Source organism: Lissotriton vulgaris, chromosome 1_1 (genome assembly GCF_964263255.1).
Source record: "Lissotriton vulgaris chromosome 1_1, aLisVul1.2, whole genome shotgun sequence".
In the NCBI taxonomy this organism is placed as follows: Eukaryota; Metazoa; Chordata; class Amphibia; order Caudata; family Salamandridae; genus Lissotriton; species Lissotriton vulgaris.
In genome coordinates this window covers 708156663-708173768 of record NC_141685.1, presented here as the reverse complement: position 1 = coordinate 708173768, position 17106 = coordinate 708156663, and positions in this window count along the sequence as shown.

The window sequence follows — 17106 nt, the reverse complement described above, 5'->3', positions numbered from 1 at the left end:
TGTTTTGAACTTTACTACCAACTCATTCTCAGATCTAGTATAGAGGTCGGTTTCCAGCAATTCAATTTCTTGTAGAAACCTCTGTCTATCTTTGTTATCATACTTATTCAAGATGTGTACTAATCTTGCTGATGCCTCCAAATGAATGGCTGCCCACTCTTTGAGCATGCCTGGATCAGGATTCTCAAAGAAGGGCGCAATCAGTTTTCTTACACTACAAGGAATGCGGTTCACCTCCAAATATTTTGTCAGGAATTTCACCTCCCACCACTTTGTAATATCCTTGCGGTTTAGTTTCTCCAAAGGTTTTCAGCCTTTGTTGAAGATCTGTTGGTTGAGCGTGTGCTCCGTTTCTTAGCTGATCCTGTTTTGTTCCTTGTATACTTTGCTCGCTAAACATCTGTTCAGCCTGCTCCTCTCTTTCACGTAACGTGTTGGCTGACATGTTGCTTACTTTTGAATGTGCCAACTGTCGATGACAAAAAATGTCTCTACGACTGTTGTTTACCGCCGCACCACCAGTACAATGTTCTGCTCACCTGGGGTCTTCTCAGCGTGGCAGCAAACTCTCCGGTCCGTCGCACACTTCGATTCTCCCAACCAGTCTAATCCTGTCCTGGATTTCTTGTATGGGGGGCCTGCGTCTGCTTTATGCTCCACCAACGAAGACACCACGTCACAATGCGGTATATTCCAAAAAGACTGAATGCCGCAGGTCGGACTAAGGGTGGTCCACTCACGGGTACAGCCTCTCAGCAAATATCAACTTTGCATTTACGTTTTACTGGAAACAACCAGAGCCGACTCAAAAGTGGATTTCAGATTCTTCTTTAATTAAATTCAAACACAATAATGCATTTCGGCCGCTACGGCGGCCTTGATCACATGACACATACGTGTTCCAACACGTTTTTTACTTCCGGTTTTCCAGATAGCATAGATGCAACAATTAAAATTCACTGTAAAATATCATAATTCATGGCAACACAATTATTTTAAACAACTTTCATTGTAGTAATGATTGATCACATAATTCCAGGCAAGTGCCTTATGTATGACAGTATCTATGTCCACAAACTCATCCAAAAAGGGAATATATGCAAAAAGTTGCAAACAATTAGACAAGCATATATTTATATAAGCTGTGATAATGCCACTTGGTGTTTGGTAATACCCCTCACTGTATGGGTTACCACATTGCACTACGTTCACCAGAATGCAACGGGACCCAGGCCAGCGGGAAAACCTATGCAGCGTACCTGATAACAACTTCGCCGTGGGAGTGGCCAAGGAACCATTCTGAAAAGACACAAGCCCGTGGTGGGAGAACCGGCACAGAAACGAGGCACTGAAGAAAGCCTATGCTGAAACGCGTCTGCCACAGCGTTTCTAAATACCTGCAATACACTCGCTGTTAAGACTCTCTGAAATAAATCCAGTTGCGAAATGTCCTGGCGTGTCGGGCTCATTTGGATGTAAGTGAGCGTTTGGTGTTCATGTTTAGACCAAGTAGCTGGATTCTTGGTCGCCGACACCCCCTCTCGGTCTGGAGTGACACAAGCAAACCAGCAACTTTGTGGACTGTGTACTTAGAAGGTACAGCGTGTCACCCCCTCAAGCGGAGATATAGCCACTGTGCAACATCGTCTACTCGAGGAGAGAGTGATGTAGATTTTCTACTGGGGAAAACAACTGGTTTCAAGCGAAAACTGTTCTCCTGGGATCCGAAGTTGAAGGTGAAAGAAGCTGTGATAATGCCACTTGGTGTTTGGTAATACCCCTCACTGTATGGGTTACCACATTGCACTATGTTCACCAGAATGCAAAGGGACCCAGGCCAGCGGGAAAACCTATGCAGCGTACCTGATAACAACTTTGCCGTGGGAGTGGCTGTGAAACCATTCTGAAAAGACACAAGCCCGTGGTGGGAGAACCGGCACAGAAATGAGGCACTGAAGAAAGCCTATGCTGAAATGCGTCTGCCACAGTGTTTCTAAATACCTGCAATACACTTGCTGTTAAGACTCTCTGAAATAAATCCAGTTGCGAAATTTCCTGGCGTGTCGGGCTCATTTGGATGTAAGTGAGCGTTTGGTGTTCATATATATATTTATATATATATTCAATGAAAAAACCATTGGTTTTAGGCCATATATAGTTAGGGATTTGCATTTACAAAACCTTATTTTACTCACATAAAACCATTGAAATTCCATATATAGTTATAAGCGCTAACTATATATCGCGCACCCGCAATCCACTGCTGATGATGTCACATATTACATCATTCATGACATGGTTAGTGACATCACTGATGACATCACTGATGACATCTCAAATGACATCACTGATGACATCACTGATGACATCATCCAGTGACTGTATGTTTCTGTAAAGTTAAAATATCTCTTACATATTGAAGAATGAGTGGATATATAAGTGTCTGGATGAAGGATTTAGTAGGTGCATGACTGACTGTATGAGTGACTGATTAAATGTGTCTCACTGAGTGCATGGGTTAGTGACTAAACTGTCTTAATTTGTGCATCATTATATCTGTTGTTCTGTAAACTGTTGCATGTGTTGATAAGTAGCTATATGAGTAACTATATGGGTTATTGATTGGTTGCCCAAGTATTTGTATGGGATACTGAGTGTGTGTGTGGGTGGCTGGGAGGTGTGTGACTCTGTGCATAGATGTGTGAGCAGTTGATTCACTAGATGTATGGTTTCAAAAGTGCATGTGGAAACAGCTGTATGGGCGGTTGACTGTGTGCATGAGTGTATTGGTGAGTGAACGGATATCTCAGTGCTACATGTCAAAGTAAGTACATATGTAAAACACAGTACATGTGAGAGTTGACATATATAAATAACTGTGCATAAGAGCCAGTGAATGTGTGAGTGGCTGTATGGATCATTGTGAACTTGTATCAGGGATTGTATAATAGAGTAAATATGTGTTAGTATATGTTTGAATAAGTAAAGTTTGTATAACTGTATAGTTGAGGAAATGGAGGTGTGATTGATTCTTTGCATGACTGACTAGGTGTGTGAGTAACTCCATGGATGAGTGACTGTCTGTGAGTGTCTGTTTACACTGATTGTATCTAAGGTTATATTAGAGTCTGAAGAGGTTCATCGTATTATCACATGAATGATATCATCAGTGATGTTATCAGTCATGTCAAATTAGATGTTTTCAGTGATGTCATCAGTGATGTCATTTGAGATGTCATCAGTGATGTCATCAGTGATGTCACTAACCATGTCATGAATGATGTAATATGTGACATCATCAGCAGTGGATTGCGGGTGCGCGATATATAGTTAGCGCTTATAACTATATATGGAATTTCAATGGTTTTATGCGAGTAAAATAAGGTTTTGTAAATGCAAATCCCTAACTATATATGGCCTAAAACCAATGGTTTTTTCATTGAATTTTCAAGGTTTTGTAAATGCAAATTTCTAACTATATATCCACTATAACCTATGGTTTTTTCTGTGAATTTCATTGGTTTTTTAATAGCAAATATGAAAAGCTTTAAAATGTCAAGTACGTGATAGATAAAAACATTTTCGTATTTATGCACGCTGATGTGCTTTGAACGCTGCACCCCCCCCCTCCCCTCTTTTGTCTTAGTAGTACTCTCTCTTTGCAGATAGTGAACGGTAGTTAACGCAAGCCTTTGCCCCCGTTGTAATCCGTCGTGCCTGCTTGTCTCTCCATTTGATTGATTGTTGTCCAAGCATTTACTGTTTTAGAATTGGTTCTCTTTGGATCATTCTCTATTTACAAACAAGCACAAAGTCGCAATACTCTGTTTAGTCTTTGCAGATAGTGAAAAATCGTGTAAAAAAAATAAAAGTAATCGAGCAAAATCAGTAGGCCACTAATTGGATCTCTTTTTGACCTCGCTAAAATAGAAATATTAGGAACAACCCTTCATGAGAAATACGAAAATAGTGAGATGAACTGAGCTCCACACCATGAGGGCTGCAAGACAGCTCGGCTCCATCACCCATCCCGCACAAAATAACGACAAACCCTATGCAAATATTAAAAATATAGACAACACACCAGCAAAGAAACAGGGTAAAACATTTTATTAAAAAACTATTTACATAACGTTGGTTTATAAGATGATGTCAGTAGTGGACCGATGTGTGAATAGATCGAAAGCAGCACAAGGCTCCAAGATCCGGATGGCAAGCTCCTGGATGTTGGGTGCCATAGTTTAGAGTTCTGAATTTGAGCCTTTTTCAATGCCTGTGCTTTGTTTAATCAAAATGGCGGCTTGACACAAAGCTGACTCAAGCGTTGCTACTGATGCTATGCAGACCAAAACTGGTTTTCAGTTTGTACATTTTTCTAGATTTTTCAATCCAAGTTTGGTTGACTTTGTAGAACGATGGCTTCAAATTTTCAACATACGGTGTGGTGGCGCTGACTGGGAGGGGGCGCTTCGCTCCTGCCCCCTCCCCAAGTAAGATTTTCATACGTGAAAGTACGTTAATGGTTTTGGTCCCTGAGATGCTTCGATGTCACTGCCATTCTCAAATGGCATAAGTTCTGGATGTTGGGTGCCATAGTTAAGAGTTCTGAGCAGTGCTTGTAACACTGTCTGAAGCTTATTTCCACCTACTGCAGCTTCACTATTCTCAAAGTAAGTGAGTGTCGTTTGTGGACCTGACTGCATTAGAAAACAATGTGATATGTTAGCTTCCTAAACAACTTGACGGAGGCCCCTGAGGGGCGGTGTGATGGCCATGGACTCGGAGAAGACGCTTGGCTCCGACACCCTCCCCAAGTCTTATAGCACTGGTGTAGCCTGAGATCGCCCCCGACATAGGCGGCCGGCTCCCGGGGTCCGGCGGAACTTTTTGCCTTTTGATGACTCTTCAATTCTGGACCTTGTCCCACAATCCGTTTGACCTGAAGACAAGCTGTAGTGGGGCGCCCCTTTACCGTTTTAGTTGCCATTCCGCCCGCTTTTGCTACACTGTGCCTCTTCCGCCATTCAGCTGTTTACCGCCCGCTCTTGCGACTACAGCGTCTCGCTCATCATGTAGTTGAGTTGCTCCCGCTCTTGCGGTGCAGCGATAGGCGGCTGCCACAGGACTCTCAAAATGGCGGCCGGCTCTTCGGTTTTGGGCCTGGTCCACTAAAATGGCCCTGGGACACCTTGGAACTCGGACGCTTCCCTGATAGGGCTTGGGTCCCATTCTCGAAAACCGTCCCCTCAGCCGTGAAGATTCTACAAAAGTCTTGGGGGCCTCCGACTCCCGCAGGCTTCTGGTGGGGAGCGGCTGCCATGATTGCTCGTGGAATGGCCACGACGGAGCTACGAGATGGTAGTGGTCTCATGCTGACGCCAGCTTTAGTCTGAAACATCCAGAAACACTATAGACTACCAATTCGATCAGTTCCGGTAGCGCCCGAACATGACCCGGAAGAGAAGAACTTGCCCTCCCCTCTTTGACTGATGGTTCTTGTTGCCTGTCCCCTCTGTTGTCATTTAACAGAACTTTTTGGACTGCTGAAAGGGGTTGTGTTCTGAACGCTGGTTGGTGGAGACATTTTGACTATATTCTTGACCTACGTTGTCGCGTAATGCGTTATATGACACGCCGCGTTAGCGCACCCGGAAGTGATCCGAGGCGCGGAGCGCAGCGCGTAACGTAAGCATAACAGGTCATGTGACTTGTTAATAAAACTTTTCATTGGTTCATTTTACTTTTGTTAATTTAATGATGAAAAGCTTGGTCATATGACCTAAAAATTACGCTTTTTATTGTTTTCGAACAATATTTTTTTTTCAAACATATGTTATAATATTCCAGGCTAATGTACTTTCCCGGAAAATTTACAACTGTCTTGCAAGTAAAATATATTCCTTTTTCGAGAAAAAGGGCGTTTCTTCCTTCCATGACGGAGCCGTTGAGTAAAAGAGATTCGGCCTGCTGTCTTAGTCGCCGATACGCCTGATTATCAGATTCTTATCGATCACTTTATGTTGCAGACATGAAAAACACAACTGCCCTTGACCATTTATCTTTACTGCGTTCCTACATATTATACCTTTTATCCGTCATGTAATTGGACTGCTTTATTTCACTTGCCTTTTACTGATTCGAAAACAGTGACTAAAAGTAAAAACTTTACCAATGTAAATACTACTACCGTGTTTTGTTTTAAAAACCTTTATTGTGAAAATGTCAGTATACAAATACGGGCCTATAACCACGTGGGCCGGCCACGGAGCAAACTGAAATCGTATATGATGAGGAGACATTTACACTGTAGAAGAACGTAACGAGCGGGCCATTAGGTTGCAAGAACAAAGGTGTCTAACAGTTGCGGAATCGGTGGACGTACATTTTGTAATTAAAATAAGACAGGGCCACTTACAATAACATTTTCTAGATATACATTTGCGGGCAAGGAGTTACGAGTCCCATTTATACCGGCGCCATTTTGGGTGAGGCCGGGCAGGTCCAAGATATAGTCAAAATGTCTCCACCAACCATCGGCCAGACCAGAACCCCTTTCGGCCCTTTATGCTACAAGATGGTGTCTTCCATTCAGAAAATATTGTTGGCAGCATTTTGAAAGGAAACAGAAACAGCTGTTCTCCTAGTGAGTTTCACATTGTTACATTTAGGAAGAATGTTGAAGAGTAGTATGTGGAAAATCTGAAGCCATTTTTCTACAAACTCTCAATCAGACTTGGATGGAAAAAAAAAACCTGAAGAATGTACAAACTGAAAATCAATTTTTGTCTGTATAGCATCAACAGTAACGCTTGAGTCAGCTTTGTGTCAAGCCGCCATTTTCATTCAATCAATAGCGTCCCCCTGCACACATTTAGGGACCTGGTCGTGTCTACAGATGAAACGGATTGTAGGAAAAGAAGCAGAAAGGAAAAGGAAAAAAGTTCCGCCGGACCTCGGGAGCCGGCCGCCCATGTCATGTGCGACCTTTGGCCACACCAGGGCAATAGTGAAGCTGCAGCAGGTGCAAATAAGCTTCAGACAGTCTTACAAGCACTGCTCAGAACTCTCAACTGAGGCACTCAACATCCAGGACTTGCCATTCGGATCTTGGCACCTTGTGCTGGTTCCGACCTATTCACACATCGGTCCACTACTGACATCACCTCATAAGCCAACGGGGCACCCCACGCCGACTTTCGGCGCAGCATTGTAGGATGGCCACACCAGTGCGGCAACTTGCTGGACACAACATCGGGGCCATCCAGATCTCAGCGCGTTCGACTCACTGTACCGCAACAGTGACCGCAACTCAGCTGGACACGCCGTCTTTCGGCGCAGCATTGTAGGATGGCCACACCAGTGCGGCAATTTGCTGGACACCACCTCGGTGCCATCCGGATCTCGGCGCGTTCGAGTCACTGTACCGCAACAGTGACCGCAATTCAGCTGGACACGCCGTCTTTCGGCGCAGCATTGTAGGATGGCCACACCAGTGCAGCAATTTGCTGGACACCACCTCGGTGCCATCCGGATCTCGGCGCGTTCGAGTCACTGTACCGCAACAGTGACCGCAACTCAGCTGGACACGCCGTCTTTCGGCGCAGCATTGTAGGATGGCCACACCAGTGTGGCAATTTGCTGGACACCACCTCGGTACCATCCGGATCTCGGCCCTTTGTGCTGCCTTCGGCCTATTCGCACATCGGTCCGCTACTGACGCCGCCTCACGTGCCAACGGATTTTCTACGCTTTTTGTAGCCCTATGCCGCATAACAGGTCATGTGACTTGTTTATAAAACTTTTCATTGGTTCATTTTACTTTTGGTTTCCTAAAGATGGAAGGCTTGGTCATATGACCTAAAACTAACACTTTTCATTGGTTTAGAACATTTTTTTTTCCCAAACGATGAAAGCCCCACCTTGTTTCTGGATCATTCAGACTGAAGCTGGCGTCAGCATGAGAGCACCACCATCTCGTGGCTCCGTCGTGGTCATTCCGCGAGCAATCATGGCAGCCGCTCCCCACCGGAAGCCTACGGGAGTCGGGGGCCCCCAAGACTTTTGTAGAATCTTCACGGCTGAAGGGACGCTTTTCGAGAATGGAGCCCAAGCCCTAGCAGGCAAGCGTCCGAGTTCCAAGGTGTCCCAGGGCCATTTCAGTGGACCAGGCCCAAAACCGAGGAGCCGTCCGCCATTTTGACAGCCATGTGGCAGCCGCCTATCGCTGCACTGCAAGAGTGGGAGCAACTCAACAACATGGTGAGTGAGACGCTGTAGCCGCAAGAGCGGGCGCAACTCAGCTAGATGGCCGCCACCTGGGGAGGCCCGTTCACGCCGCCTCCCCCACCCCCGGGCCGCCGCACGCCAATTTTCGGAGCAGCATTGTAGGATACCAAAACCAGTGCGGCAGTTTACTGGACATCACCTGGGTGCCTGTCGTACATGTTGTGTCAGCCATGTGACACTGGACACAGTCCCATCAACATCTCAACGCGTTCTGCTGCCTTGGGACTATTCGCACAACAGACCGCTACTGACGAGGCCTCCCCCCGCACCACCCGGGACGCCCCACGCTGTTTTTCTGTGCTGCATTGTAGGATCCCTAAACCAGTGCGGCACCCAGGCGACATCACCTGGGTGCCGTCCAGAACTCTGCAAGTTGTGCTGCCTTGGGACTATTCGCACAAAAGACAGCTTCTAACCATTGTTGCTTTTTGTGTTGAAAAATGTTTAAATGTTTTTAGTTTTTGTTCCGTTCGTTAAAGTTAATAGTAACCCTGGGCGAAGAACTACGCTCCGTTCGCGGAGTTTGCGGAGTTTCGGCAACTCCGCGCTCCGCGGAGAACGCGAAGTTGTTGAATACTCCGCAAACTGCTGCGTAGCGTAGTTCTCGCGCGCTCAATAGCATTTTCGCGTGCGCGAGGATGCTTGTCGGTAAGATCGAGTTGCCGAACACGCAGAAACTGCAATCTGGCACAGAATAACTCGCGAACACGTTAGTAGTGACCGGAAATAAGGGGACGCGAGCGGGCGGGACAAACCTCATGGGTAACTTCGCGCGCTACACATACCGAGCATGCAGGCAATCAATCAATCAGGATATTTGTATAGCACGCTACTCACCCAGAGGGTCTCAAGGCACTTGGGGGAGGGGGGTCCGCTACTGCTCGAACAGCCATGTCTTGAGTTGCTTCCTGAAGCAGAGGTGGTCTTGGGTCAGGCGGAGCTGGATGGGGAGGGAATTCTAAGTCTTGGCTGCCAGGTAGGAGAAGGATCTTCCTCCCATGGTGGATCTTCGGATGCGTGGCACGGCGGCGAGGGCGTGGCTGGTCGATCGTTGCTGGCGGGTGGGAGTGTAGAAGGTCAGGCGGTTGTTGAGGTACCTGGGGCCCAGGTCGTGGAGGGCCTTGTGTGCGTGGGTGAGGAGTTGGAATGTGATTCTCTTGCTGATGGGGAGCCAGTGAAGGTCTCTCAGGTGTCCGGAGATGTGGCTGTGTCGGGGGATGTCCAAGATGAGTCGTGCAGAGGCGTTCTGGATGTGTTAGAGTCTTGTCTGGAGTTTGGATGTGGTTCCGGTATAGAGGGTGTTTCCGTAGTCCAGTCGGCTGGTGAAGAGTGCCTGTGTGACCGTCTTCCTGGTTTTGGTGGCGAGCCATGGGAAGACCTTTCGGAGCATGCGTAGGATGTTGAAGCATGATGATGAGACGGCGTTGACTTGTCTGGTTATCGTGAGGGAGGAGTCCAGGATGAAGCCCAGGTTGCGTGCGTGGTCCGTTGGTTTGGGTGCGCTGCCCAGGGCAGGGGGCCACCAGGAGTCATCCCAGGCGGAGGGTGATGATCCAAGGATGAGGACTCCCGTCTTGTCTGAGTTCAGTTTCAAGCGGCTGTTCCTCATCCGCTCGACTACGTCTTTCATCCCTTCATGTAGGTTGGTTCTGGCGGTTCCTGGGTCGTTGGTGAGGGAGAGGATCAGCTGGGTGTCGTCGGCGTAGGAGATGATGTTGAGGTTGTGTTGGCGTACGATGGCTGCGAGGGGGCTCATGTAGACGTTGAAGAGGGTGGGGCTGAGTGATGATTCTTGTGGTACGCCGCATATGACTTTGGTGGCCTTGGATCTGTACGGGGGGAGGCGGACTCTCTGGGTTCTTCCGGTGAGGAACGAGATGATCCACTCCAGTGCCTTCTCTTGGATTCCGATGGTGCTGAGGCGCTGCACTAGGGTTCGGTGGCAGACCGTATCGAATGCTGCGGAGAGGTCCAGGAGGATGAGGGCCGCTGTTTCCCAGTTGTCGAGCAGGGCTCGGATGTCGTCAGTGGCTGCGATGAGGGCGGTTTCGGTGCTGTGGTTGGTGCGGAAGCCGGACTGCGAGTGGTCGAGGCTGGTTGGGCGAGCGCAATTGGTGATCCACTGTGTGAGGTTGTTGGCTGCTTGGTTGGGGACCGTTGAGCTGGCGGGCGGGTCCTGGCTCAGTGAAGTGGTGAGCTGGTCGGTGGTGATCTTGTTCCAGTTCCTGCGGGGAACCTTTTGCGGGTGGTGGTGAGTCGTGGTCTTTCTAAAGCTGAAGTGGACGCAGCTGTGGTCTGTCCAGTGGAGCCCGGTGGAGTGGCTGAAGGAGATGTACTTGCTGGAGAAGACTGGGTCAAGCGTGTGTCCAGCGTAGTGGGTGGGGGTGTTCACCAGTTGCATGAGTCCGAGGTTGGCGAGGTTGTCCAGCAGGGTGGTGGTGGTGTTGTCGTTGTTGTTCTCCAGGTGGAAGTTGAGGTCCCCTAGGAGGATGTAGTCAGCGGAGGCGAGGGCGTGCGGGCTGATGAAGTCTGCGATGTCTCCGCTGAATTGTGTGCGAGGTCCTGGGGGTCTGTAGATGAGGGTGCCTCTGAGTGTGGTCTTGGGGTCGGTGTGTATCTGGAAGTGAAGATGTTAAGCGGCTGTGAGGGTGTCGTCTGAGTTGGTCGTGATGCGGATGGTGTTCTTGTGGACGATGGCGATGCCTCCTCCTGTCTCGTTGACGCGGTCTCTCCGGGTGATCTTGTATCCGTCCGGGATGGCGACGGCGATGTCGGGCGCTGAGGAGGCGTTCATCCATGTTTCCGTGAGGAAGGCGACGTCTGGAGATGTGGTGTCGAGCAGGTTCCAGAGTTCCACGGCGCTCCCATAGATGAAACATGGCTTGCGAACGGGTCAAGCAAGCTACTACGCATGCTCGCGGAGCTATGCGTAGTTCGCGGAGTGCAAGTGCATCTTCGCGTAGCTCGCGGAGTGCGGCTACGCGAACTACGCCCAGGCTTAGTTAATAGTTAATAAAGTTTTATAATCTTACTTTGTTGGAGTGTTATCTATTTTTTTAAAAACGGGTGAATGGGGCCTTGAATCGGGTTATTGTCATGTGTGGGCTTTGGAAGTGTGCTGCTGCAGGATCGGACATTTCAAACTCAAATGCACGTTCTTTTTCTTACCTTTCCGAAGCATGGAGCGCAATAGCAGGCAGAGAAAGGGTGATGCACGTGTTGAACACTACCTGACCTGGCAAGTTGCTGGCAGTGCCCCCCCGCCCGCTCCTGAAAGAGGGCACACACACACCGCCGCCCCGAGTACTTCACAAATCTTTAAAAGACCATGCGCTTGTTCATGAGGCTTAAATGGTTTATCACCTCTTCTAGAACCCCTGCATCGACCCTCTGACGTTTCCTGGAAAAATTACCATGTAACACAATACCAAGCCCTGTCAGCTGAAACCCCCAAGGAATCGTGGGGCATATTATCAAGGGGGTTTATCTCCGCTTTTTTGGCTTTAAAAGCCATGAAAGCGGAGATAAAATTATCTCCCTATTACCAAGCTGTCGCTAACACCAGTTAGTGACAGCTAAAAGGAGATAGCGACCATCTTGGGCCCGCTTTGCATGTCAGTGATACTTATCACTAATGACATGCAAAGTGGCGTGCCAAGATGTTAGCGACTGGAAACAGTCCCTAACATCGCTATCTTCTATTACCAACTTTTGGAGATATTCGCGCTAAGCGCGAATATCTCCACAATCTAACACCTGCCCTGAGCAGTTCTTAGCCATGTTATCCAATGGGAGGTGGATAACATGGCTAAGAGCATTTGCTCGATAATACATGAATATCGCTGACTTTTCTGCGATAATAGCAAGGTTTATCTGCGATAAAAATCGCCGATGTGCGGCGATAATTTTTGTCTCTAAACAAGTTAGAGACAAAAATTATCGCTAGTTGTCCGTAATATGCCCCCGGGTTTTTGCTTGCAGAAATCGGGTGGCGGGAGACTAGCACTGAAATCAGTAGTCACACGCCTGAATCGGGAGGGTTGGCATGTCTGAATTCTCTACAGCTGGGGCCATAAACTACATCCGCAGGGGTAGGTGATAGCCTGGGACCAGCCTGGCATCTAAAATGGCTGCCGTGCACGACAAAATTGTGGCATTGGAAAAAAGGCAAGATGGCGCAGCCGCTGGAAGAGATGTATCAACATATATCAGCCTCCTCAGCCACCCTCAGGAAACATAGGGGATTAGGATACGTCTCCCGCACCCCCTTATACCTAGTAATTTAATTAACGAAGCACAAAATGGCGAATTCCCGTTTCGCTACCAGTTCGCGGCCCGTGAAGCGCTTCTACCGTGAAAAATCATTTTTTTTTTCTTTTCCCCACGGAACCCTTTAATAACCCCAACAACATTCCTAGGGGGTCAAGAGGGGGATACCTTGCCCCCTTTCATTAAATTCCCCCTTAGTTTTTCACCTCTTCTTCTCTCTCGATGCTACCGAGAGACAAGATGGCAGCCGCTCCGGACTGTCACGCAGCAAAAAAAAAAAAAGCTCACGCACAGCCGCTGGAAGAGATGTATCAACATATATCAGCCTCCTCAGCCACCCTCAGGAAACATAGGGGATTAGGATACGTCTCCCGCACCCCCTTATACCTAGTAATTTAATTAACGAAGCACAAAATGGCGAATTCCCGTTTCGCTACCAGTTTGCGGCCCAGTTCGCGGCCCGTGAAGCGCTTCTACCGTGAAAAATCATTTTTTTTTTCTTTTCCCCACGGGACCCTTTAATAACCCCAACAACATTCCTAGGGGGTCAAGAGGGGGATACCTTGCCCCCTTTCATTAAATTCCCCCTTCGTTTTTCACCTCTTCTTGTCTCTCGATCCTACCGAGAGACAAGATGGCGGCCGCTCCGGACTGTTTAGAATGTTGACAGACACCGGAGAGCCAATCAGCTTTCTGCGCGCAAAGTTCCGAAACGCGAAAAGCAGCTGGTAAAATAACCACACACTCACTCACACACCACTCTTAAAACAGCCACTTACTCATCCATACAAGCCCTCACACACTCACTCACACAATCACATACATACCCATTTACACATCCATACAAGCACTCACACATCCCGTACTCACCCCTACAGCCATTCCCCCAGACACTCACTCTCCAATACAGCCACTAACACATCAACTCACTTAATAAATAACCCACTCAATCAGCCACTCACCCACCCATACAGCCACTTACACACCCAGTCACTAACTCATACAGCCACTTACACACCCAGTCACTCATCTATACAATCACTACGCACCCACTTATCCACCCATAGAGTCACTCCCACCGCCACTCACCCACCCATATAGCCACTAACACACCCAGTCACTCACCAATACGGCCACTCACACAGCATCTCACATGGTGGCAGGGACGTTATAGTTAGGATCAAGGGTCACTCATATGAAACCAGTGAAATTCAGCGGTAATAGTAAATAGGCTAACTATAACTTGCGCCCCCTGCAATGTACTGTTTACGACTTCAATTATTACATCACTCATGCCATGGCCAGTGACATCACTGATGACATCATTGATGACATCTCAAATGACATCACTGATGACATCATCCAGTGAATGTAAGTGTTTTAAAAAATGTTTATGAGTGTTAAATATATATATACCAAGGTGTATTGGTGAATCAGTGGGTGTATGTGTGCCTGTATGGATGATTCAGTGGGTGTATGACTGACTGTATAAGTGAGTCATTAGGTGTCTCAGTGAATGTAAGGGGAAGTGACTGGGTGTGTAAACGTCTGTATCAGTCTGTCAGTTGGTGCCTAAGTGGCTGTATGGGTTGGTACATGAGTGGCTGTATTAGTGAGTGATTGGTTGTCTGAGTACCTGTATGGTTGTCTGAGTGTTTTAGTGGGTGAGTGAAGGGTTGTCTGACTGCCTGTATGGTTGAGTGAGTGGGTGAGTCAGTGGCTGCATGGGTTAATGGGTGCATGTGTGCATGTGTGCATGTGTGGCTGTGTGGGTGAATAAGTAGATGTATTAGTGGTATATCAGTGAGTAACTGGGTATGTAAAAGTCAGTATATGTAAGTGATGGAGTATATGAGTGACTGCATGGGTGACTATGTGAGTGTGAGAGTGGCTGTATGGGTGAGTGTGTGCTTGTGTCAGTGACTATAGGTGAGTGCATATGTGTTAGTATCTATATATTTAAGTGAGTGGGTGTATGTGTATCTGTATGGGTGAGTGAGTGACTGTTTGATTCACTGTATGGGTAAGTGACTAGGTGTGTGAGTAGCTCTATGGGTGACTGACTCAGTGTGTGATTGGCTGTATGGGAGTATGACTGGATATGTCTGTTATAGCGATTGAGTCGGTGTATGAGTGGCTGCATGGGTAAGCGAGTGGATGTTTGTATAGATCTATGAATCAGTGAGTGGGTGCGCAAGTGCTAGTATGGTCTGTGGATGGGTTTGTGAATGCTTGCGCAGGAGTGGGTGCATGAAAGGTTCTATGGGATAAGAGTGGGTGAGTCAGTGTGTCTATGGATGATGTCATAAGTAATGTCATTTGAGATCTCTTATCAATAAATAAAGAAGAAAATGTGTCGGAATCAATATTTAAAATACTATTATTTGGAAGAAAAACATGAATTAATCCTTCCACAGTCACAACTCCTCACCAATACTTTATAAGAATAAACGTCACTAACTCAAAAATCTAGTTTTTCTTATACATTTTTATATCATTGTAGACAATTATAAAAACATATACATACAATCAATGTCACCAATGAGATACATCAACATTGGCTAATAACAAGCAAAAGAAATCAAATTCACTCCCTGAATTACCCTAATCATTTATACAGATGCTTTATGTAATCCACTGCATTCTGATTAGGAGATCACCCTATTTTTCCATCAAGTAGTACAACCAAGGATCACAGTTTTATAATCCCTCTCTTAATTTTGTGAACTCACACTTTTATTCCCACAATTATTTTATATTTCTTAGGGCTTCTCCATACAAGGTCGACGCGTTTTAACCTGATGTATCTAAGGCCTCTTCAGGACTGGGGTAACACACTGGGTACCTTAAATCGATTTTACCATGTGGTATATTTTTAGATTTCTCCCGTTTATTCTTCTCACAATACCACTGCTAGGCTTCCTACACGTATCTTTGAATTCAAAGATCGCTGAGCCGCTGTTATAACCCTGCCAGGTCGTGTATAAATCGCGGTCTCTGCTCTAGTCAATCTCTTAATATTTCCACATGTCGGTCCCACAAGTCGGTAACCGGATCTCTTTCTCCACGCCAAATTGAGATGTCATCAGTGATGCCATGAATGATGTCACTGCCCATGTCATGAGTGACGTAATATGTGATGTCATGAGCAGTGCATTGAGGAGGGTGTGAGTTATAGTTAGCGTAGGTAACTATAACTGCTGAATTGCACTTGTTTTGTAAAACCTAAGGCTAACTCTAACGCCCCCATAACCTTTGTTTTTTTCAGTGAATTTCTAAGGTTTTTTAATTTTATTGCCGAACTATAACGTCCCTGTAATCTTTGTTTTTTTCATTGAATTACTAAGGTTTTTTAAATACTAATTGCTAACTATAACATCGCTGTAACCTTTGTTGTTTTTAGTGAATTTCTGTGTTCTTTTAAGTAGTAGTTGCATTTGCAGAGTGGTGAGAAAGGGGCTAGACCTCTGATTAGGTCTCAGGAATCCCGCTGTGCAGGACTTGCAGTAGTTACCAGGAGGGCTTCTTGGCCCCCAAGGCACCTCAGGAGTAAAGTGGACTTCATTCTCCAACCAGAAGTGCGCCAAGAGGTGCGTTTGCAGAGTGGTGGAGAAAGGGGGCATGGCCTCCGACCAGCTCTCAGCAATCCAGCTGTGAGGGAATTACTGGAGGTAACAGGAGGTCTTGTTGGCCCCTATAGACTCTCATCAGCCAAAGGGACTTCATTCCCCAACCAGCAGCAGGGCAGGAGGTGGGATTGCAGAGTGATGCAAAAAGGGGGTGGGGCCTCTGGCATCAAGCCAGTAGCATATTTCTTTTTGTATTTTGTTATTGTAAAGGATAGTGGCCATGTGCACCACCTTCCCTGACCCATATCGGGGATGAATGGGGACCCTAGGACCCATATTGGGTCCTAGGGTCCCCATTCTATGACAGGCCTTTTTAGAATGGGGAGGGGGCGTCCCCACAACCTGGGACGATTATGGCCCCAGGGACATCGGGCCTGGCATTGTTTTTTAAATTCCTTTTTTTAAAGAAAGGAAGGAAGGACACTTGGCTACCCATATTTAAATATAAAAAATATAGATATCTGAGAGTCAAACTCCTACTTTCATTAGGGTTTTACATGAGAAAAATGCGTTTTTGGGCCTCTCTTTTTTCTCGGCCCCCACTTGACAGATCACCCCAAAACGTTTTACATAGCAGCTGAACCAGAAAGGGGACTTTTTTTTAAATTTTATGAAGATTCTTGGAGGGGGGCTAAAGTCATTGGCAAAACAAAAAAAACTTTTCTTATGGGAACTTTGGTCTTAACTTTAACTACCTACTGGCGACTATATATATATATCAAACGAAAAAACAATAATCAATCTCTCATCCCAAACATTAATGATAGCGGAACAGCAATTACTCAGTCTTGGGTTAACATACTGTCCCTTGACGGACTTCAATTACTCAACCACGAGAATAGATATATTCCGCTATATTCGAAAGCTCAAGCTGTCCAAATTCTTTAAAATCAAGCAGAATTCAAGCACAATGGAATCAGAC